We start from the raw sequence: 25,970 nt of genomic DNA on the forward strand, positions 1-25,970 counted from the left end.
TAGACATGCGATGCGATAAATGTTTTCTTAATGTGTAGTTTCGCATTGTGATCTTGCAATATGAGACTCTTGTTTGTAAGGAGGTATCCCGTTATCCTTTTTGCGATGCGATTTTCCTTAAGGAAAGATTCTACTTTCTCATAAAACTTAGGTTTTTTTGAGATTTTTTAAGGGCATTTTCCTAATTTTATGATGGTAAGTTTTATTTAAAAAGGAAATTCAAGTACTAATTGTTTTTTTTTTATTTTTTGACTAAGGGTCCCCACTTATTTAGTATTAGGAATAACACTAAATAAGAAGGGGGGTTGTTGCTGGCCACAACAAAACCTAAATGCCTTCTCCAACTAATTAGGTTCCCAAATGCGAACCTCATATTGGACGTTATCCTTTAATTTCCCTATGAACACATCAATCCTATGCTCCTCTATAATATGTTTTACCCTTATATTCAAATTTTGGAAGGCCTCAATGTGCTCCATCATTGAACCTTTTTGTTTGAGATTTATCAATTGGCTAAAAAAGGTGTTGTTTTTTGTATCCTCATAATGTGCTATCATTTCTTTTGTAAAAATTTCCAATGTGACAATTTTTTTGCAAGAGAAAAGCCATCGACACCATACAAACTAATTGGGTTCCAAATATAAAGTTGAAATGTGTACCTTTTGTGTGTTTTTCCCATTATGGAGATCAAAATAGTGCTCCATCTGTAGTATACATGTTACGGGATCCTTGCCATCAAACTTCCTCATATTGATCTTTGGAACATGGTGGGTCTTCAATCCAACGTTAGAGTCTATGAAATCATGATTAACATTTATTTTTTTCTCATCATGAGTTTCCTTTACTACCTTTTCTCCATTATTAAGCATTTCTTGTAGCAACTTTGTAAAATCTATTTTCAAATCTTCCATGTTACCTTTAAGTTTTGTTTCTATACCATCCATATTATATTCCATGCCATCCATATTAGCTTCCAAATCATCCATATTAGATTCCACTCCATTCTTTAAACCATCCATCTTAGCTTCCATGCCTTTCTTTAAACCATCCATCTTAGCTTCTGTTACAATTTGTGAGAGGGAAATTTGTTGCACTTGGTCTCGTAATTTTGATATATCATGTTGCATTTCTTCCTCTTCTTCATGAGTCACACTAGAGCTTTCAGGTTGTTTACTAGGTGTTTCCATTTTCTTTCTTTGGGGAGTCAATTAATGATAATTATGCTTCACTATGTCCTTTTAATTCCTTCAAACTAATTTTTCAACCCAAACATATGCAAAATTTTAAAAAGACTACACACCTTTTTTGTGTTTGTAGGAGCTCTTTATTGAATTAGTTTTATCTCTGTAATTACAGATATCCAAGGTCTGAAATTGTGTCCTGTGATAACCCTCTAAGTCCTCGTTCCAAGCCCACAATTATGATCAAGATTGAATTCTCCAAGAAAGAGTTATTCCACATCTCCCACAATGACCTGATTATAGACTCGTTCAGTGGAGCAAAGTTGTACGAAGTGTCATGTGTCATTGTTTCAATCTTCAAACCTAAAACCCATATAAAGAAAACTACAATCTGTCCTATTTCTATACCTTTTTACAAAATTTCAATCTAATGCTCATAGATAAATTTAAGATGATTTTCCCTAGGTCACCTATTTGAGATATAATTCGGGAGCCTACTTAAACCCTAACTTCCTTAGATCATATCTCCGAAAAAATAGTGAGACAAGATCTGAAATTCATACCCGAGGTTCATCAAGATTTCATCTCAAATTATTTTTAAATTTAGCTTCAGAAATGTCGTATAAAAAAAGTTATATAGAAAATTCCAGGATGACCTATTTGAAGCAGCGAAACCCTAGAATCCAAATCTCTGATACCAATTGTTATGCAACCAACTCACAAAATAGAAGAAAAGATATAGAAACGACTTCAAAATTAGCCTCTTCGAGGGGGAAACCTCCTTGACATTACACAAATGAAAAATTCTTGGATGATACAAATGATAAGGCCTCCTTTATATATTTAGAAGTCTAATGGGTCTCAATATAGTGAAAACCGACATAACAATATTAATGAAAGGGCACAACAATAACAATAGTGGGCTTCTATGGGGCACAATAATAACAATATGGGGACAACATGGGCACAACAATAAAAATAAGGTGCTACAATGACAATAATAATAAGGGAATACACTAGTATTACAGGGGCCTAATAAAATATTTCTAAACCTAGTAACTACCATAAACAAATAGGGATATCCCATCCTTTTTCTTAGAAAACCACCCATAATATCCATGAAGATTCTCTCCCAAGGTAAAGTATGTATAGGTGGGGTATGGTCTAAACCTTTATTTTATATTATTGGTATTTCCAGTAAACCAAATATGCATCCTATAATAAACCAAGCTACATCTTCTTTCGTTCTAGGCTAATACACATGCCTCTATAAGTTGAAAACTATATTCTCAACACCAAAATTCCTTACAACTTTGAAGGTGTCAACCTCTCTAGTAATTTTTAATCTTTCACCTTTAGGAACATAGAGCTTTTCTCGGTTATAGAGCAAACCATCATAGATAAGACAAGAAACCTTACCATCACCTTATTCTATATGAAGTTGGCCCTGTCGCTATTGAAACACCTATTGACACAAGATAGGAACTGTCCTCAAAATCCACCGTATTCATAGTATTTGATAGACAATAAAAAACTAAAGGATGATTAAGGTTGCTAGAATAATCTTTGTAGTAATCCGGAAGATGGGAGCGATGGTGGTAATCTTCCCATGGTGCCCCGTCAATCATCATTGAATGAACAATTCCTTCATCTGTATAATGTACATGTGACCAAGGATCTGAAGATGCGCCATATAACTTAGACCTATCTATCCAAACACTCAATCAGTGTTGATTTGGGTTTGCCCCCCAGGCCAAGAAAATTTATTGCTACAATATTTCTATTAGGGTGATGATCCATGATGACAAAATGTTCAGGAATCTTCTGAATCTAGAAGATATCATATTGCAGGTTCCCACCGTGGCCACTTCCGCCAGATTGTTTGGAGGCGGTAGGGAAAAAGTCCCCATCAATGTAGGGTCTTTTAGTAGGCCTACTCCGATATTTTGAAGTGAATGAGGGATTCCGTGGATCATTGGAATGCTTCCCATAACTTGTGAATTGTTGGGGAGAAATGTTTGTTGGTCGACGATTGTAGTTCCTCCTTGAAAGGGAAATGCAATCTTCCTGAAGTAGGTCGACACAACGGCTACAATAGCATATATCTAAGGCCTTCCCAGTAGGATGTTGTAATCGAGGTTTCCGTCAATTACTTCAACAACTATTTCTATTGTTTTTCCCCCCAGTTCAATTTGCAAGTTACTTAAAATCCCATATGGGGTGTATGTTCGTCCATCAAATGCTTTTAATGTTGTCGAAGATCACGACAAGGGTGGAGATCCTAAAGTTTTCCAGCAACTCATCGACATAATACATGTAGATGCGCCCTCATCAATAATTGTTCGATGAATAGTTTTGTTGAGGGCTTTCACTTAAATAAGGAAATCTAGTTGAGCTGGTAACTGAGGGTCATATCCTTTGTGATTAAAGGACACAAGATTGGAATCCGTTGGGTCAATCCCACCTATCGCTGATAATAAAGCCTACCTTTGAGAGGGGCAATTTTGCAGTACCTCAAGTGTTGACATAGCAGATGGCGATTGGGCCAGATCCTCCACTATATTTTAATGTTGTTATGCTCTGGCACGAGGATTAAATGTCGATTTGTATACTACTCCCTTTGGCGGCTTTATCATTAGTTCAGGAATGACGGGTGGCACAACTTCAGTCGAAGTTGTTGACGAACTACTGGGTTGATCATTGGCCTTGTTGTCCGACAGTTGTGGATTCCTGTAATCTTTATTCCATGTCGATATCAAAGCATCATTTTGCTGCTTTGAAACCAACAAAATTAGCACTTGGGACGGGGAAGCATTGTCACTAGCAACCAGATTTGTTCCCAGACTTGGAAACGGATCAGTCAATACTACCGAGGTTTTTGAATTCTTGAAGAATTTTCTAAGCTCAGCTTTATACGGACACTCTCTTGTCCAATGATCCTCATCACATATTAGGCATGGACGATTTGGTTTCCTATCTCCAGAAGGGTTTACAGAAGATTTTTCAGGGGACAACACTTCCTGTTTCTTCTTCTTCCCTTTCTTTTTCTTCTTTCCTCCTGGTTGCTTGGTTTCTTTGCCTTTGTCAGTCGATACGGCATTTACTTCCAAGGCGAGAAGTTCTTCATTTGCATTTTGACCTAAAACCGTATGGGCTTTCTTCGACTTAGCCTTTACGGTTTTCGTGTTGATCGTTCCTATCACACCATCCCTAGCATGAGAATCTTTGCTTGATTTAGGAGATGGAGGAATGGAAAATTCCGATCTAGGAGCATCAGGGATTTTATCGTAGAGCGTGCCAGAATGAGTATAGATTAAGTCTAAATATTGCACACTAGCAATTACTTGCTCTTCAATGATGACTCTTCCCTTTGCCACATCTTCCGTAATAGAAGGTAACAACAACTAAATAAACCATTTAACCAACAGTTGATCAGGAAATATGTTTTTACCATTCTACGACGACGTCGCCACTCATGAATATGATCGGATATGTGAGTGGCCGTTGTTTGCTTGAAATTGGTAAGAAGCTCTATTCCCATTTCGTACCTTATGGGTAACTGAAAATGGGTTAAAAAGGTTGTGGCTAGGGTACTGAAGTTATCAAACAAAGCTCTAGGCAATTCGATATACCATTTTGTTGCCGGACCAGTTAACGTTCACTGAAAAAGACGAAGCCTGATCAAATCATCATTTAGAGTGTTAGATGAACACCACAGGTGAAAGGTCATCACATGATTCGACGGGTCTTCACCCGGATTTCCATTAAATTTAGGAATATCTGTCAGAAGTTTATGAGGAATCGTTGTCCACCAAGGGGCGTAAGCGATTGGATATTTTGTTAGCCGATTTAGATCTGGTAACTCTAAAGTTGCCACAAAGGGCAACTGTTGATTCAGGTTCGGCGAAGCGTACCCAGGATAAGATGGGATTGCCTGAGAAATGGGTCTTTGCATACCAGCATAGTGCATTTGATCTTGATAACTTTGATAAGTTTGATGGGCATAACCATTATGAAATGGTTGATGTTGTCCATTTTGAATATACGGTTGCCCATTACTTGCAAAGACTTGGTGCTCAGATCCTTGGTAAACTTGTTGGAATTGTGGTTGTTGATATTTCACCAGCCATGGTTGCGAGACCATGTGTTGTTGCCCAATACTGGCTGTTTGACTGAGATGAGGGGTAATGGTACCCATTTGAGCCTAGGTCACTCCAGTTAAGGAGCCACTAATCGATGATTGTGGTGGCGTCGTAGGGACAAGGGGTTGTTGGATTGCGACCTGAGAGACTTGAGGTTGGCATACAACAGGTAACGCTTGTACTTGCGACACCGTCACAATAGCTAGTGTAGTGAGAATATTTGACATAGGCATACTTTGATGCATTGAGTATACAACTCTTGGTTGTTGAGGCAGTATTGGCATCCAACCACTGGGTGTAATTCCAGTATAACCTGAATTTTGTTGGGAACTCTCGTATGTTTGACCTCCTGGAGGAGACAATGAAAGGGCATATTGCCCCCCATACAATAGTAATCTGGTTCTTAAGGGAATTATTTTCCTTTGAGGACCCGACTGCCCAAATTGACATTGCGACGGATCAATTTTCTAAGACTCAAAATGAGGGATTCCAGATATTATTCCAGACGAACAAACGGGAACAGACCATACCATAAAAACAACCCCTGGATGGGCCCAATCCAGTGATTGAGAGCTATTTGTGACAAATGGTATGCCGACGAAAATTTTCGAAGTAGCAGCAAGAAGTTCTGCCGCTACTATGTCAGATGACATAGTCCTAGATGTCGACGGTTGTTCAGACATGTCTAGTCTATCCAAAAGGTTTACTAGCGATTCTACAGGAACTTCCGATGACAGTAGACTAATTTCTGACGAAGAAGGATATAGAGTGACCCCTACTCCAAAATGCGATGGAGTACTAGATGGTGGATCCTCCACAATCTCTTCTATAGCAATCAAACTGGGTGGAAGAGGTAGACCGTCAGGTCCGTAAAAGATTTCCGGTGCCGAAGAAGATATAGATTCTGCAGCCACTGATGTTTGGGAAACAACAACCTCTGAATCAGCTATGGATGGAGTCGGTTCAGGTATAGAAGTGTTTACCCTCACACTAGGATCAGTTCTACTGTCCTCTTGTGGCTGCGGAACTTCTTCTGTAATGGCAGGGGTACCAGAAATGTTTGGAGTAGCCGGAGTCTCCGAGGGTGTCGGAACACTTGTTCCAACCCAACCGAGGGACTTTGAGCCGGTTAAACGAGTTCGCTTTGTCTGGAATAGTTTTGATTCTGGGGACAAAAACAGTTGACTTGTAAGCCTCCGCGAACAACGGGGTTTCAATTGACTTTCTTCCACGATTGCGGATTACTCGATCAACTAGAAATAAAGGGAAGATGTTTCCGAATTAAATGAATTTTATACGCTTTGACACAACTTATTTTTTCAATTTTTAAGAGTCGAGAAAAAACAAAAGATGACTCTAGTCACCTTCAATTTTTAATGAGCTTGAAGTGACAAGTGCTCAGATGGACCTTTTCCTTTAAGGAGTCTGAAAAGGAATGAAAGAGACTGCTCTAGAAATCTAGACAGAGGGATTACCAAACCAATCGCAAAATTCTAGAATACTTTTTACAGTACGGCAGTCAATCTTCCCAAATGTTGTGTTCAGTGCATTGCGATCGATAGGGCAGCAGACACGGTTTCCTATGGATAAAGGATATAGCCTTGTGATCTCCCAATATATACTCGACGGTATGTGGGAGCACAAGTCCGTACTGGCACTTGTTGTCTCAAAGAGGAGGAATCACCCAACCAACAGTGAAAGCGGCAGTTACCAGGCTTTACGACGCCGGAATACGTCTCTAGCCTAGACTTCTAGATGTTGTGCGTTAGGTTCCAAAGCGTTTTTAGGTTCATTAAATTTATTTTACAGTTGATCTTTCTTAAGAAATTTTCCTTTCAGGTTCACCGCGTGATGTAGATGTACAATTCCTAAAATGTAATATAAGATGATAAACAATTGTCTAATCTTATTTTTGCAATGAAAATCCTAGCTACTAAAGAAAGAGAGATGATATTCTTTCAACATAGAGCAGAGAGCACACACTAGACGCACTATCCTAAATCAAACCAACAAGCAGTCTAAATGCAAATGCACATGCATGTATTTGTTTTCAGCTTTATTAATGTGTGAATGACAAGAAGAATGCTAAGTACAAATCTGAATTATCTTTTCAAAGCAACAGTACTAACAGATTTCTCTTCAAGAACGAATGGAAGGTAATGACGACACTTTACTATTTTGAATTGAAAACTACTTTCGACACTTGAAAAACTACTAATTCAAATCAAATACAAGAGTAACTGTATAATCGACCATCAAGAACAATAGAATTCTTTTCTTTGACTGAAAACGACACTTGCGACACTTTCAAATCAAAAGACGACAGTTCGACTATGCTACTACTTTGCAAAAGAGAACTGAAAATGGCAGAAAATACATAAAAACATTCACAGTTCTTTGCACAATGGTGGCGGAATGACGGATAGGAAGGGGGTTTCCACAGTGGTATACTGATCACAGATAGCAAAACTCCAGAATAGAGTTGAAAAGAGTGAAGAAAAAACCAAAACCTGGAGGCAAAATTAGCCTTTTCTGATCATCGCACCTACAACACAAGGAAACAGAGATGCATCCCACCTACTGCACACGGGAGGTGCGATGCATACTGGTTTCCTTGAAGAGAGGGTGCGATGGTACCAGGATGAGACTTTACTTGGATCTTGGTCACAATTTACAGCTCAGTTCAGGGATTTAGGCCGAGAAAATGATGTACAGTAAATAGCAATCACGGGGGCTGATCTAATGAGGTTACTAGAGCCACCACTAGGGCAATTAGAAAGTTCACAAATTGATTGTTCAGTTTATAAACAAAACCCGAAGATAGACTGAAGCAGCATTGATCTACTTTGCACTTGCATAGAAAATGCAGTTCGAAGGCTAGCTGGCTTGACTTCAGGCTCCATCTGTAAGTTTATAAAACAAACAAATATAGACCAACAAACAATCTATTTGCTCCCCAGCAGAGTCGCCATTTTTTTATCGGGAAATCTAGTGTCCACTCGGATCTGCTAGTCCCACTAAGACTAGTAGCTATCTTAGAAACAAACAAACTAAAACCACTTTTGTTTTCCTTTATGAAAAATAGATAAGAGTGGAATGAAGGACACCAACCTCAGTCTTGTGCTTGGTTCCTTGCTCGGTTCCTCTCCCTTCTCACAAATCCTTGCCTCTTCTCCTTTGTCTACCCAGATTTAAATAGCACCTGTGGAATCAAAGCAACATAATACTATCGAAGAATAGAGATATACAGTCATAAACAATATAGGACCAGATATATATTGACCACACAAATGCATATATCATCAAACATACAAGAATGTGGAGGAAAACTTGAATAGCTTTATTAATAATCAAGAATAGCAAAGAGGATTACAACCAATTTTTCTGACCCAGCGTCATCCTCCAGCATGAAAGCCCTTTTTTCACCTCATGAAAATCTTAGATCACCCAACACTATGATATTCCAACAAGAAACCAACAACACTTCCTTACAAGATACAAAATTCTAGCCTCCAACCTCTGGATCTCTGGGATGAGAGATCTATATATAGATATTTTCATAGGTGTGAGTCAGCTCTAGGTTTTTGATTAGTGTCATTCCACTGATAGTTCTTGGCTCCACTTGGATATTTCATTGATCTCTTACTCATCCTTGGGAGAATTTTGAGAGGCAAGTGTTATATGAGAAGTTTCTAGAAGATTCCTTGATCATCCACTTAGCAAACTGTCTCTGCCACTTGTCTATTCTCGTCTATCACACCCTATAGAAGGACTTTTAAGTATGCATTGGACCTCCTGTGTGTACAAGGTGAGATGCATCACACCCTGGCCATGGAGCAAGTGAGATGATCCAGTTTTGACCCGTTCTGAGTAGTTTTGCATGGAGAACTTCTGGGAGATGATGTAATCAGCTGACCTTGTTCCTTTAGGGTGTGAAACAACACTTTTAGGGACTTAGAAGCCCTTGGTTTATGGACATGTTTGATTGGGGTTGCAGTTCCCAAAAATTTCTATAACAGTTGCCCCCTAAAGCATGAGGTCGTTAATATTTTGTTGTCGGATGAAATGCTTTATCATGAGGATAAGAAGTTTTTCGAGCTGGAAGGTGACCTATAATAAGATACAATGCAATACATTATCTTCATAATATTTTTCATGATCTAGCTGAGGCAGGCATTCCCATGCTCAGCTTTATAAAGTCATTTTCATGTATGTAAGACAGACAATAGTCTGTGTGGGAGACTGATGATTCTAATAGAGTCATCATCCTTTGATTCAGATGATCATCTGTGTAGCAACAATGTACATTTGATGTCTTTATTTTCCTGAATATATCGCAGCCCAGATGGATGAAACTAGATCTAGGGTCTTCAAACTAGTTCAATCTTCACTCGGAGTACAAGTCGATCCATGTGAAAGATGTTCTGGAGTCGAACATGGAAAGACATCCCCTGATTACTAGCCAATGATGTAAGCTATTAACAAGCGCGAGAGGAATCATCGATAATGATGATGACCCTCAAGGTACTACAGTACAATTCGCGTGGTGTGAATAAGGTACTTAGCGTCGAACATCGCGCAAAATCTTTTGGTCGAAGGCCATTTATGTAAACCTGTCGTCAGAAGTGAGAAACTTGCCATTGAGGCATGCAAGCTTCAAAGTACTGAAAGTGTTTTTCCTAAGTCAACTTCTTGGATAATGAGCTGATGTCGACAAGAAGCGACCTGTCGCAGGAGGGCCTTAATGAATCCCACATCTATGACACGGAACGGAGTAAATGATTTTGGAGGTGAAAACGATCTGATGATACAGGGTTCAGGGTGGTGGTCATGAAAGAATGGAGTGTGAATGTATTGCAGCGGATGAGACACAGGTGAATTCTCTGAGCGACTTCTCTTGAACATACCAGTGACACTGACATGGATTGGTAGCGTTAACCCCAAATATGGATGGTGTGATGGACTGATGGTGATATGACTAGTGAACGGAACAACCCAACCCGACTCGGATGCGGAGTGAAAGTGTCATGTTCAAGAGCGACTTGCTACCAATAAAGTTTCTTCAAGTTTTCTTCCCAATTTTTCCCCAGTCATTGCTGACCAGTACCTCTTTATTTTTGTCAAGCTAGAGGAGGATAACATATGCTTGTTCTATAATTTTCCCTTCGGGCAAACCCGTCGCTATCTTTTAACGAACCTAGCGACAGTGAAACTCGTTCTTGTTTGTATGGACAAGTTTGTCATTATTCAGTTTTAACAAGTTTAACGACAAAGATAACTCGGTCCTTTTCAATTTTAGAGAGTCTGAAAGGGACGTAAAGGAAACTCCAATAATCCTTTTTCGTCATATAATCCCTTAAGTCCGAAAAAGTATAAAATAATATGAAAGGGATGAATTTTCGGTAATTTTAACAAGCCGAACAAGACAAGCACTCGATCTTTTTGTGTAATAATCCCTCAAGTCCAAAAAGATTAAAATATAGAGGAGGGATAGCACTTCTGGTCGCTTTAACGAGCTGGAGAGGCCAATCACTTGGAAATCTTTTCATATTTTATGAGTCAGGTGAAAAGAGCTTAAAGGAGACTTGTTTTTGAGGAACGAGTGATAATTTTAGGTAGCAGCTGGTTCCAGGTAAGGTTTGGAATTTTCCAGTCATGGCAGTGTCACAAGGATGGCTAACAGGATCAATCTTCGCAGTTGTTCCTCAAAAGGGATAAACAATCAAATGGAGGTGAATGATCGGCTAAAACAGAGTGGAGTTGATGATGAGAATGATGATAATGCATTCACAATGGTTATTTACTGGAAATTGGTTCATTTTTTAATGAGATTAAACTCTGGGGGAAACATTTGCTCATTGCTTAGGTTTAATTTTTAACGAGCTTGAACTCCACATAAAACTGCTCATGGTGGGTTTATTTTTTAACGAGCTTGAACCCTGCGGTAACACTACTCGTGTCGGGTTTATTTTTTAATGAGCTTGAACCCTGCGGTAACACTGCTCATGGTGGGTTTATTTTTTAACAAGATTGAACCCTGCGGTAACACTACTTGTGGTGGGTTTATTTTTTAACGAGCTTGAACCCTACGGTAACACTGCTTGTGGTGGGTTTATTTTTTAACGAGCTTGAACCCTGCAGTAACACTGCTCGTGATAAGTTTGCATGCCCCCAACATAATAATGCAAATCGAGGTGCATGCCCCCCAAGCTTCATTGCATTCAACACAATGGTTGGAATGAAGGTTTACCTTCGAGATCTTTGAAATACTCGACTTGGATTTTACAAGATCATAATCAAAGACTCAATTTGGAAAGGGAGTTGTTTTATTTTTTAATGAGGTTGACACAAGATAGGAACTGTCCTCAGAATCCACCGTATTTACAGTATTTGATAGACAATCAAAAACTAAATGATGATTAAGGTTGCTGGATAATCTCCGTGGTAATCCGGAAAATGGGAGCGATGGTGGTAATCTTCCCATGGTGCCCCGTCAATCATCATTGACTGAACAATTCCTTCATCTGTATAATGTACATGCGACCAAGGATCTGAAGAGGCGCCATATTCCTTAGACCTATCTATCCAAACACTCAATGAGCGTTGATTTGGGTTTGCCCCCCAGGCCAAGAAAATTGATTGCTACAATATTTCTATTAGGGTGATGATCCATGCTAACAAAATGTTCAGGAATCTTCTGAATCTAGAAGATATCATGTTGCAGGTTCCCACCGTGGCCACTTCCGCCAAATTTTTTGGAGGCGGTAGGGAAAAAGTCCCCATCAATGTAGGGTCTTTTAGTAGGCCTACTCCCATATTTTGAAGCGAATGAGGGCTTCCGTGGATCATTGGAATGCTTCCCGTAACTTGTGAATTGTTGGGGAGAAATGTTTGTTGGTCGATGATTGAAGTTCCTCCTTGAAAGGGAAATGCAATCTTCCTGATGTAGGTCGACACAACGGCTGCCATAGTATATATCCAAGGCCTTCCCAGTAGGATGTTGTAATTGAGCTTTCCGTCAATTATTTCAACATCTATTTCTGTTGATTTTCCCCCCAGTTTGATTTGCAAGTTACTTAAAATCCCATATGGGGTGTATGTTCGTCCATCAAATGCTTTTAATGTTGTCGAAGATCACGACAACGGTGGAGATCCTAATGTTTTCCAACAACTCATCGACATAATACATGTAGATGCCCCCTCATCAATAATTGTTTGATGAACAGTTTTGTTGAGGGCTTTCACTTGAATAAGGAAAGCTAGTTGGGCTGGTAACTGAGGGTCATATCCTTTGTGATTAAAAGACACAAGATTGGAATCTGTTGGGTCAATCCCACCTATCGGTGATAATAAAGCCTGCTTTTGAGAGGGGCAATTTTGCAGTACCTCAAGTGTCGACATAGCGGATGGCGATTGGGCCAGATCCTCCACTATATTATAATGTCGTGCTGCTCTGGCACGAGGATTAAATGTCGATTTGTGTACTACTCCCTTTGGCGACTTTATCGTTAGTTCAGGAATGACGGGTGGCACAACTTTGGTCGAGGTTGTTGTCGAACTACTAGGTTGATCATTGGCCTTGTTGTCCGATAGCTGTGGATTCCCTTAATCTTTATTCCTTGTCGATATCAAAGCATCATTTTGCTGATTTGAAACCGACAACATTAGCACTTGGGACGGGTAAGCATTGTCACTAGCAACCAAATTTGTTCCTAGATTTGGAAACGGTTCAGTCAATACTGCCGAGGTTTTTGAATTCTTGAAGAATTTTCTAAGCTCAGCCTTATACGGGCACTCTCTTGTCCAATGATCCTCATCACATATTAGGCATGGACGAGTTGGTTTCCTATCTCCAGAAGGGTTTGCAAAAGATTTTTCAAGGGACGACTCTTCCTGTTTCTTCTTCTTCCCTTTCTTTTTCTTCTTTCCTCCTGGTTGCTTGGTTTCTTTGCCTTTGTCAGTCGATACGGCATTTACTTCCGAGGCGAGAAGTTCTTCATTTACATTTTTACCTGAAACCGTATGGGCTTTCTTCGACTTAGCCTTTATGGTTTTCGTGTTGGTCGTTCCTATCATGCTATCCCTGGAATGAGAGTCTTTGTTTGATTTAGGAGATGGAGGAATGGAAAATTCCATCTAGGTGCATCAGGGATTTTATTGTAGAGCGTGCCAGAATGAGTATAGATTAAGTCTAAATATTGCGCACGAGCAATTACTTGCTCTTTAGTGACGACTCCTCCCTTTGCCACATCTTCTGCAATAGAAGGTAATAATGACTTAATAAACCATTCAGCCAACAGCTGATCAAGAACATATGTTTTTACCATTCTACGATGACATCACCACTCATGAATATGATCAGATATGTGAGTGGCCGTCGTTTGCTTGAAATTGGTAAGAAGCTTTGTTCCCGTTTCGTACCTTATGGGTAACTAAAAATGGGTTAAAAAGGTCGTGGCTAGGGTACTAAAGTTATCAAACGAAACTCTAGGCAATTCGATATACCATTTTGCTGCCAGACCAGTTAACATTCGCTGAAAAAAGTGAAGCCTAATCGAATCATCATTTAGAGTGTTAGATGAACACCATAGGTGAAAGGTCATCACATGATTCGACGGGTCTTCACCTGGATTTCCATTAAATTTAGGAATATCTGATGGAAGTTTATGAGGAATCGTTTGCCACCAAGGGATGTAAGCAAGTGAATCGTTTGTTAGCCGGTTTAGATCTGGTAACTCTAAAGTTGCCACGAAGGGCAACTGTTGATTCAGGTTTAGTGAAGCATACCCAGGATAAGATGGGATTTCCTGAGTAGTGGGTCTTTGCATACCAGCATAGTGCATTTGATGTTGATAACTTTGATAAGGTTGATGGGCATAACCATTATGAAATGGTTGATGTTGTCCGTTTGAATATACGACTGCCCATTACTTGCAAAGACTTGGTGCTCAGATCCTTAGTAAACTTGTTGGAATTGTGGTTGTTGATATTGCACCAGCCATGGTTGCGAGACCATGTGCTATTGCCCAATACTGGTTGTTTGACTGAGATGAGGGGTAATGGTACCCATTTGAGCCTGGGTCACTCCAGTTAAGGAGCCACTAATCGATGATTGTGGTGGCATCGCAGGGACAAGGGGCTGTTGGATTGCGACCTGAGAGACTTGAGGTTGGAATACAACAGGTAATGCTTGTACTTGCGACACCGTCACAATAGCTGGTGTAGTGGGAATTTTGACATAGACATACTTTGTTGCATTGAGTATACAACTCTTGGTTGTTGAGGCAGTATTGGCATCCAACCACAGGGTGTAATTCCAGCATAACCTAAATTCTGTTGGGAACTCTCATATGTTTGACCTCATGGAGGACACAATGAAAGGGAATATTGCCCCCCATATGGCGGTAATCCGGTTCTTAAGGGAATTATTTTCCTTTGAGGACCGGACTGCCCAAATTGACATTGCGACGGATCAATTTTCTGAGACTCAACATAAGAGATTCCAGATATTATTCTGGACGAACAAACGGGAATAGACCATACTGTCGAAACAGCCCTTGGATGGGTCCCATCTAGTGATTGAGAGCTATTTGCGACAGATGGTATGCCGACTAACATTTTCGGAGTAGCAGAAGGAATTTTTGCCGCTACTGTGTCATATGACACAGTCCTAGATGTCGATGGTTGTTCATACATGTCATGTCTATCCAAAAGGTTTCCTAGAAATTCTACAGGAACTTCCGATGACGGTAGACATTTTTGATGAAGAAGGATATAAAGTGACCCCTACTCCAAAATGCAATGGAGTACTAGATGGTGGATCCTCCACAATCTCTTCTATAGCAATCAAACCGGGTGGAAGAGGTAGACCGTCAGGTCCATAAAATATTTCCAGTGCCGAAGAAGGTATATATTCTACAGCGACTAATGTTTGGGGAACATAACCCTCCGAAGCAGGTATGGATGGAGTTAGTTCAGGTATAGAAGTGTTTACCCTCACACTAGGATTAGTTATACTGTCCTCTTGTGGATGCAGAACTTCTTCTGTAATGTCAGGGGTACCAGAAATGTTTGGAGGAACTAGAGTCTCTGAGGGTGTTGGAACACTTGTTCCAACCCGACCGGGGGACTTTGAGCCAGTTAAACGAGTTCAATTTTTCCGGAATAGTTTTGATTCTGGGGACAAAGACAGTTGACTTGTAAGCCTCCGCGAACGATGGGGTTTCAATTGACTTTCTTCCACGATTGTGGATTACTCGATCAATTAAAAATAAAGGGGAAGATGTTTCCGAATTAAATGAATTTTAGACGCTTTGACACAACTTGTTTTTCAATTTTTAAGAGTCGAGAAAAAACAAAAGATGACTCTAGTCGCCTTCGATTTTTAATGAGCCTAAAGTGAAAGTGCTCAGATGGACCTTTTCCTTTAAGGAGTCTGAAAAGGAACGAAAGAGACTGCTCTAGAAATCTAGACAGAGGGATTACCAAACCAATCGCAAAATTGCAGAATACTTTTTACGGTACAGCATTCAATCTTCCCGAATGTTGTGTTTAGTGCATTTCGATCGATAGGGCGGCAGACACGGCTTCCTATAGATAAAGGATATAGCCTATTGTGGTCTCCCAATATATACTCGACGGTACGTGGGAGCACAAGTCCGTACTGGCACTTGTCATCTCAAAGAGGAGGAATCACCCAACCAACAATGAAAGCGACAGTTACCAGCCTTTACGACGCCAGAATGCATCTCTAGCCTAGACTTCTAGATGTTGTGCATTAGGTTCCAAAGCATTTTTAGGTTCATTAAATTTATTTTACAGTTGATATTTCTTAAGAAATTTACCTTTCAGGTTCACCACGTGATGTAGATGTACAATTCCTAAAATTCAATCTAAGATGATAAACAATTGTTTAATCTTATTTTTGCAATGAAAATCCTAGCTACTAAAGAAAGAGAGATGATATTCTTTCAACATACCGCAGAGACCACACACTAGATTCACTGTCCTAAATCAAACCAACAAGCAGTCTAAATGAAAATGCACATGCATGTATTTGTTTTTAGCTTTCTTAATGTGTGAATGACAAGAAGAATGCTAAGTACAAATCTGAATTATCTTTTCAAAGCGACAGTACTAACAGATTTCTCTTCAAGAACGAAAGGAAGGTAATGGCGACACTTTACTATTTTGAATTGAAAACTGCTTTTGACACTTGAAAAACTACTAATTCAAATCAAATACAAGAGTAACTGTATAATCGACTATCAAGAACAATAGAATTATTTTCTTTGACTAAAAACGACACTTGCGACACTTTCAAATCAAAAGACGACAGTTCGACTATGCTACTACTTTGCAAAAGAGAACTGAAAATGGCAGAAAATACATATAAACATTCACAATTCTTTGCACAACGGAGGCGGAATGATGGATAGGAAGGGGGTTTCCACAGTGGTATGCTAATCACAGATAGCAAAACTCCATAATAGAGCTGAAAAGTGTGAAGAAAAAACCAAAACCTGGAGGCAAAATTAGCCTTTTCTGATCATCGAACCTACAACACAGGGAAACAGGGATGCATCCCACCTATTGCACACGGGAAGTGAGATGCATACTGGTTTCCTTGAAGAGAGGGTGCGATGGTACCAGGATGAGACTTTACTTGGCTCTTGGTCACAGTTTACAGCTCAGTTTAGGGATTTAGGCCGCGCAAATGATGTGCAGTAAATAGCAATCACGGGGGCTGATCTAATGAGGTTACTAGAGCCACCACTAGGGAAATTATAAAGTTCGCAAATCGATTGTTCAGTTTATAAACAAAACTCGGAGATACACTGAAGCAGCATTGATCTACTTTGCACTTGCATAACAAATGCAGTTCAAATGCTAGTTGGCTTGACTTCAGGCTCCATCTGTAAGTTTATAAAATAAACAAATATAGACCAACAAACAATCTATTCGCTCCCCAGTGGAGTCGCCATTTTGTTATCAGGAAATCTAGTGTCCACTCGGATCTGCTAGTCCCACTAAGACTGGTAGCTATCTTAGAAACAAACAAACTAAAACCACTTTCGTTTTCCTTTATGAAAAGTAGATAAGAGTGGAATGAAGGACACCAACCTCAGTCTTGCGCTTCGTTCCTTGCTCAGTTCCTCTCCCTTCTGACAAATCCTTGCCGCTTCTCCTTCATCTACCCAGCTTCAAAGAGAACTTGTGGAATCAAAGCAGAATAATACTATCGAAGAACAGAGATCTACAGTCATAAACAATATAGGACCAGATATATATTGACCACACAAATGCATATATCATCAAACATACAAGAATGTGGCGGAAAACTTGAATAGCTTTATTAATAATCAAGAATATCAAAGAGGATTACAACCAATTTTTCTAACCCAGCGTCATCCTCCAGCATGAAATCCCATTTTTCACCTCATGAAAAGCTTAGATCACCCAACACTATGATATTCCAACAAGAAACCAACAACACTTCCTTACAAGATAAAAAATTCCAGCCTCCAACCTCTGGATATCTGGGATGAGAGATCTATATATAGATATTTGCAGAGGTGTGAGTCAGCTCTAGGTTTTTGATTAGTGTCATTCCACTGATAGTTCTTGGCTCCACTTGGAGATTTCATTGATCTCTTACTCATCCTTGGGCGAGTTCTGAGAGGCAAGTGTCATATGAGAAGTTTCTAGAAGATTCCTTGATCATCCACTTAGCAAACTATCTCTGCCACTTGTCTATTCTCGTCCATCGCACCCTATAGAAGGACTTTTCAGTATGCATCGCACCTCCTATGTGTACAAGGTGAGATGCATCGCACCCTGGCCATGGAGCAAGTGAGATGATCCAGTTTTGACCAGTTCTGAGTAGTTTTTCATGGAGAACTTCTGGGAGATGATGTAATCAGCTGACCTTGTTCCTTTAGGGTGTGAAACAACAATTTCAGGGACTTAGGACCCCTTGGTTTATGGACATGTTTGATTGGGGTTGCAGTTCCCAAAAAAGTCTATAACACATACAATTTAGTTTCACTTGTAATTAATAGAAATCAATACATAAAAAATGACAATATCTCAACCAATTAATGATAAGCATAAGAAACAATGCATAATATAAGATTCCATTTATAAATTGAAAGAAAACAAAGTTGATAAAAGTACCAATTATGTTTTACTCCTCATAGACATGGAAGCAACAAGTGTTTTAAAGCTTATATTAAAGAAATAACAAAATACAAAAAGTGTAACAAGGATTTTCTTACAAAATTTTAGAACCCTTTAAACACAGACATGAGAGTGGCTTAAATATTTTTTCAAATAAAAGAGGGAATAATTACAAGTATGATATTCTCTCAAATAAAGAAAAAAAGTAGAGGAAAATAACTATTAGTTACAATTTGAAATGAAATATTCAACTTAGAGGGACAACTTCAGACAACAATCCATTGGGAGTTTTCCAATGTTGATAAACTTCTAGAAGAGGTGTCAGTTTAGGAGGAGAGTGATCCCTTATTTTCATTTGATAGTTGAATACGTGAGCTTGCAAATCCAAGAGTAGTTGAGTTTCCTATTCAATAATAACCTTGGTTAATTGAAGGTAACCATGTTGTTTGATTAAGAATTCCCAAGTAAATTCAAAATCTACTTTTGACAGTTGCTCTATCCTTTTACTGAACTCTGTCCTATTGTTTTTCCAAGTCTCTTTTAGCACATTTTCCTTCTTGAAAGCATCTTCTGAATTACTTGATAACATTTTTGCTTCCTTGAGTGAATGGGTGATAAACTGAATAACTAAATTAGAAATCCTTTCACCATCATTTACCAATCTCCTAACTAAGTGTATCTTATCCTTCAATGTATGGAGTGTTGTAGAATTTTGCATTTCATTAATCCTAAGTAGGTTTGGATAAAACCTTTTAGGATATTCTTTTCATTTCAAAATCTCATTGAGCTTAGGCCTAGTTTCATCATATTGGATTTCAATATTAGTAACCTCATCAACAAAAGAATTAAACAGCTTTCCTTGATCATGTATCATGCTTAGCTTGTTGCAGAGGAGTTGTTGCTGATGTCAAAGATGTTGGTTTAGTTCATGAGCTCCATGTTTGAATTTGAAAATATCCAAAGCATTTTCCTCAGTTTTTCTTTATCCTCTCTTGTAAATTAATGACCTTTTCATCTATCCTCTTAATTTAAGACTCATTTTCCCCTCTAATTTGGGAAACCTAAGATTTTACTTGTTCTTGAAACTGTGAAGGTTATCGCTCCAACTGTTGTATTATTTTATCTTTCTCCCTAATGAATTCTTTGTCTTTGGCTACTTTATCTACATTAATAGTAGCATAAGCTCCTGAGTATTGAGTCAATTCCTCAAGCTCTTCAGCAAGGGTTGTTGATGTTCCTTTCCAAATTACTTCTAATGAGGGTGCTTGCATAATAATGCTTGTTGTTAATACTCGTGTCTTGGTAACCTTCCTCTTCTTCCTACTATTCTTCAAAATAGCCTTATGTTGTGGGCTATAAAATACCTATATTGGTGGAATTTCCTCAATGTTCAATTGAATTGGAGTAGTTAGAGATGCTCAAATTCTTTCCACATTAGGATGAGAATTAATAGGTGTCCTAGCAATAACATCTAGTTTTGTAATATAAGTATATAAGGAATTATGAGAGAAATCCATTGATTGTTAATAAAAAATGGTTGTAGAAATTATTTATGGAATTGCTATTTCTCCCACTAATTTGACCGATTTTGAATTAATTTCCAGGAATGCTTGCCAATCTTTAATGAGATAATTAAGAACTAGGTTTTCTGAAGTGTTTTGATCTTGAGAATCTACAAAATAAATTTGAATAGGTGAGGTAATTTGAGGAGTGGCCTGTTGTGTTGAAGAACTATCAACTTTCCCTAATATACCTTCTCCTTCTGGGAGTTTGAGCAAATGTAGAGGAAAATTAGACCTTCGAGAGTCTTTGAAAACTAAGAAATGTTGATAGTATCTTGGGATCGATGTTTAAATTTATTGTAGATAGATAAATAAGAAGAAGCTCCACAAAACAATTCATCATAATGATTGGCCTCATGAAAATATTTCCTAATATTTGCATCAATTATTAAAATCTCAGCCAACATGAAGGGATCATGTAGCTTCACAGGAATAGTATCTAACTTCAACTCATATAAAGGATGCAATTACTTTTTAGATTGAACATGCCAATCTACAAAGGGAATTCAAACTAGAGTTTATTGGAAGCTTTCTTTAGTTCAAGGGTAATACCTGTTCCAACTGTTTGATAAGAAATTTATCTACATAAGAGTTTATCTGAAACATACAAGGATAAAACATGTGGCTTACCATTACTTCCCAAAACCCTAATATAGGTCAAGAGTTCTTCCACAAAACAATCCTGAATTCTTAATAAACAATCCATTGTAGAAATCGACATTTTGGGAGGCTTGGAATTGAAAATGGCTCAATAAATGGGAATCATAAAGGTGAAATATACGTAAAAATGTTTAAAATAATTCTCCTCCCACAATATACTATGATAAATGTGGATAGGGAGAGGATCTATAAGTGTCCATTTCCATCCCATAGCTAGAAATTCTAAAGAGAAACAAATGGCATCCATTACAAAGGAAAACATATAAAAGGGAGGGTTATGGTTGACTTTCTGCTTGATACGAAAATGGAGGATATGCTTTGCTAGATTTTCAAATAGGATTTGAGCCCAATTAAAGATAAACCCATTAGTAGCCCTATGAATGAGAAGGACTGAGTCCTTAGGGAATTGTAAGACTTTTTTATAGGAAAATAACCTACAGAGCATAGAGGGTACATAACAAAATGGAGGATTTAAAGATTAAATGGAATAAAGGTTGGATGACTCTTCTTTATGCTTGTTAGGGTCTCTCCTCCAATATTTATCATGGGACCCCAATTTAGACACAAATTAAGGCTCATTTGACCATACTTCAACACATTAAACCTCTCTTTTTACATTGGATGACATATTTTTAGGTTTAATATGCTCATTAGGAATGTTTAGAGATAATTTCATATTATGTGCCTAATATTATTTATTTTTGTAGAATATTGTGAGAATATTGGGTATATTATGCAGATTTCGAGGCTAAGATAATTTATGGGCTTTCTCCCTGCTACAGGATGGACCAATATTGGATAATAATTGAACAAGATATTATGAAATTATTGCACAAATTCTAGAGCATTAGTGATTGAAAAAATCTAGGAATGTGTTCCTTGTCATTTAATGTAGATTCCTAGTGTTGGGAACCAGATCCACTTTTTGAGCGATTGTGGACAAGAAAGCTACCACCTTTCAAGGATAATGCTTCCTAATCACTTTGTATAAGTACCAATTCAAATTTTCCTCTGGGGGCACGTATTTCTTAGTCTTATTGTGGAGAAAACTTGTTATTTAGCAGCTCCACTTTCATTTCTAGCAAAGATGTACTTGAATTGATTCAAATAATGAAGTTTGGTGTCATTTTTTGCTTCTAAGGCTTGCTTTCCTTCATATAAATCTGAGTGTTGTTAGGCTTGGCCATCCCAGGAGTCTCAAAGCCCTCTTTTACATTTTTTTTATTTCCATAGAATGTCTTTTTCACTTGCATCTCTTATTTCTGCATTTATTATTCATGCTTCTTTTGTTGTAGGTCATATTGGTTAAATAATTGAAGTGAGTTTATTAGCAGGTTATTTATGAATTCACAAGCATGATGTATCTTTAGAAAAAAATTTCAAAGTCATATCCATGATTTATCTATTTGGATTCTTTTAGTAATTCACAATTTTGGAATTTTTGGAAGTATCATGTAGCAAAATAGTAGTAATTTTTGGCTAAATTTTAGCATGTGTTAATGAGATTATTTCAAGTTGATCCCACTTGTATTGAGGCTTAAAAAAATCCAAATTAATAACAAAATTGATCCCACAACATTTTCACTTGACTAACCTAAGAATTTGGGCACTTAGATCAGCTTACTAGTTCATTGCTTTGAAATTTCTAATTTCTAGTAGTAAATTTCTGCTATTTTTTAGAACATATTAATGAGGCTCTTTTGAGTTGATTCCACTTGTATTGTGTCATAAAAAAAATTAAGTTAATAAAAATTTTTACCCCATATTCTTTTCACTTGATGAGGTTAGGCATTTGGTAGGTTAACTACCTCACTAGTTCTAGAAGTTATGGTTTTTAGAGTAGTGATTTTCTACTATTTTTTAGCACCTCTTAGCAAGGGTATTTTTGAGTGACTCCACTTTGAATGGAGTCCTAGTACATCCTAATTAATAAAAAAAAAATCCCATCTCATTTTAATTTTATTTTCTTGGGAGTTCGGAAAGTTAGCTCGAGAAGTAGCAATCATGTAGCAATTTGTTTTCAAGATTTTCCTTACCTAGATCACTCCAAATCAGGGTAGAAGTAGATTTATAGTCTATGAAGGCTATGAGGCCATTTTGGTTGAGATAAGGCTTGTGTAGGCTGCCATTTAGCTCTTATATTTATTTCTTCTTGAATGTTGATTTCTGCAATTAGTCTAGATTCCATTTCCGCAATTTACTTTATGCAAAGTTTGATTTCCTTTTTGCAAGAGTAATCTAGGACTTTCCTTTCCTGCAAAATAGAATAGATTTCCTTTAATGCCATTTCCTTTGTAGAAAGATAGATTATATTTTATTAGTTTTCATTATGATTTACATTTTTGCAAATAGAATATTTTTCCTTTTTACCATTTACTTTCCAAGTAGAATAGATTTGGTTATTATTGTTTACCTTTTGCAACTTATGATTGATGACTTACCTAGATCTTTGTTCATTTGAAGTTGTTTCATTTCATTCTTTCACTTACATCAAAGGGATTCATACTAGGAAGAGGAAGGTGCCTGCTGCACATACAATGTCGACCCCTCTTAAGTTTGTACGAACCCCAGATCGATATTTAAGTTGATAGCCTCAGGAGTTGCAACATTCTTGTTGCAACATTCTTGTTGCAACACTGGGGCTCATCACTCTAATCAAACTAGGGATCTCTTTCTCCTTACTGTTACATTCCTCTTTCATGAAAATATCTAGAAAGTGGGAATTATATACAAGTTGTGGCTCAGGAAACTGATACATACCATGCAGGTGAGTCAATATGAAGGAATCAATAATCGTCCTTCATGAGGTGATGAATTTCGTTTAAATGGTGTCAACCTTATCAACCACCCAGTGGATCATGTCAATATATGAAAAAAGCCTCAAAAAAGCAATAATTCTATGGAGGCAAGATTTAGCAACGTCCTGAAGCATTGCTTCTGAGGTTTTGTTGCCACCTTTCTTTGTAGTTTCTACAGTCAACCTTACATAGTCATATACTAGTAATTCATCCTATAAAAACTTATATAATGTGCTCTAAAATGATACACCATAATCCATTATGCACATGGTCTCAGAGAAGAGGAACGAATCCACCAAATTTTCATCAATAGACTCTCTAAATGGCCCAATTGGTTGCTAAACTGACGTGTTATTCTTTGGTTTCGCCATCCCAATAGTTGATACAAATCTTATGGAGGTGTTCTACTATTACAAAGGAAAAGACAGGGTTAAGGCACTTTTCACTGAGTTATTATAAGAAAACATGTAAACTAAATAAGACTGCAGGTAGTCGTATAACTTAAAACATTCTCATGCAGGAGTAAATAACCCAAAAGGTGGTAAGTACAAAGAAATTTATTATGGGTGCATTTTCTAATTTTCCATGTCAGCATGACAATTGTTTGAGGATAACATGTAGCATGATTAGATTTGTAGGGGATGTAAGTTGGAAGTTGTCGTGGTTGTCTACATTAGCTCGAGAGCTAAATATTGGAAATAACAAATGATCCAGATTTAAAATAATGTTGGATGAATAGATTTGAGGTGATGTGGAGGGTGATAAAACATGGTCGAATTAAAAATGATGCAAATGATTTAAAAAATGCATGGAAGATTCGAGTCATCCAGGGGATGGGATATTGAAACAAACAAAGGTATTTCATGTTAAGAGTTCTGGGAAAGGTTGAGTTGGGATTACGTGGAAAGTGGGATCTACAAGCACCTAATAAGGTAAGTGGAGTGTAAGTATAATGGGGGCCTACACACTGAGGTGTGATGCTGAGTTGTCCCCGAAGTTCATCCTTAGAAGAAATAAATTTTTAGCGTATTTAAAAGGGCCAGGGTGACATGTTGTGGGATTATGTGGAAAGAGGAAGAATTAAGGACCAATGAGAAAACTATAGTTGGAGCATGAGCAAGAAATTCAAATAGTTATCCCGGGAGTCTATCCCCAACTATTTTGAATGAAAGTGCATAAATGAAATAGTTGAAAGTCAAATTGTATGGTAGAAAAGGACCTCACATAATAAAGGATGATTATGTCACCTCAAAAGGTGATCCCTAGGCGAGTTTGAAAGGCGCACGTCGTGAATGGCCAAGAGAAGAAATTCTGAGAAATGTGTCAAGCATTTAGATCAAGGTGTGTGAGGCTTATAATAAAGGTTTTATTAACATTTAAAAGCATAAAACTTATATTTTTATTGAATAATGCTTGACTCCAGTGGTTCTGGGCTGTGGCCTTATTTATATATTTTATTTAATAATACATGGAATTAGATCTTAGGAAAAATAAATTATTAAATTATGAAATTAAAAGGTTTTATTTCAAATTTTTAAGGAAATATTAAGGAAAATACAAGTCTAAAAATTTAAAGTGTCCCCATTTTTTATTATGGTATTAATATAAAATGAGGGTTGTTGTTTGCTACAACAATTGGTGAGATACTAGGTGAACCAGTTATGTTTTTTTATATTAATGAAGAGATAAAAATATAATATTGCATGAGGGGAAGAACTTATAACTTAATGAAAAGTAATGATGAAATTTTTATGATCATTAAAATAATAAGAAAGAAAAAAATTGTACTCATACCTTTTGATCCTACCTTTATCCAGAAGGGTGTTGGATAATCTAGTAGGGTGGTTATTTAAATAATTCTACTTATTCTTAATAATTACTTGTGAACTTTAGTTAACTCCTTCATGTTATTTATTAAATTCTCTTCATCAAATAACTATCAAGAGCATAAACCATAAATCTCATAAAATACAAAGGACACAAAATATAGGCTCCAAGCCAGGGGAAAACCCCTCCAAGGGGAAAACCAAAAATAATCTCTTCTCTTTTTATATAATCTAATCAAATGACAAAACCAAGACCCAAACACTTTGACCAAGACCCCTCCAAGCACAAAGTCAACCCTCCTTCAAAGCCCTTCCAATAAGCCAAAGTCAACTCTAGTTAATAAGAGTCAAACCTTATCCAAACTTGCTCAAAACTCATATTTTGGCTCCCAATCTCAGAACTTTGGACCTGCAATGACTTAAGAATCTTTGGCCTACAATTCTCAGCCCCCTGTAGCAAAACAAAAACACTAATCCTTGTACATGTGAGTATAAAAGTTAAGTTTTCAACTTCTTTCCTTTGCTAGGGCTCTTTTTCTTGTCTTCTAGTCTTCATGCTCTTGTGAATATGTGTATTCAAGTGAATTGAATCTCCTACTATATATATCCATTTCATGAGGTC

Source organism: Pinus tabuliformis, chromosome 6, assembly GCF_031772625.1.
Source record: "Pinus tabuliformis cultivar Carrire ecotype Pingquan chromosome 6, CPIR1, whole genome shotgun sequence".
Classification (NCBI taxonomy): Eukaryota; Viridiplantae; Streptophyta; class Pinopsida; order Pinales; family Pinaceae; genus Pinus; species Pinus tabuliformis.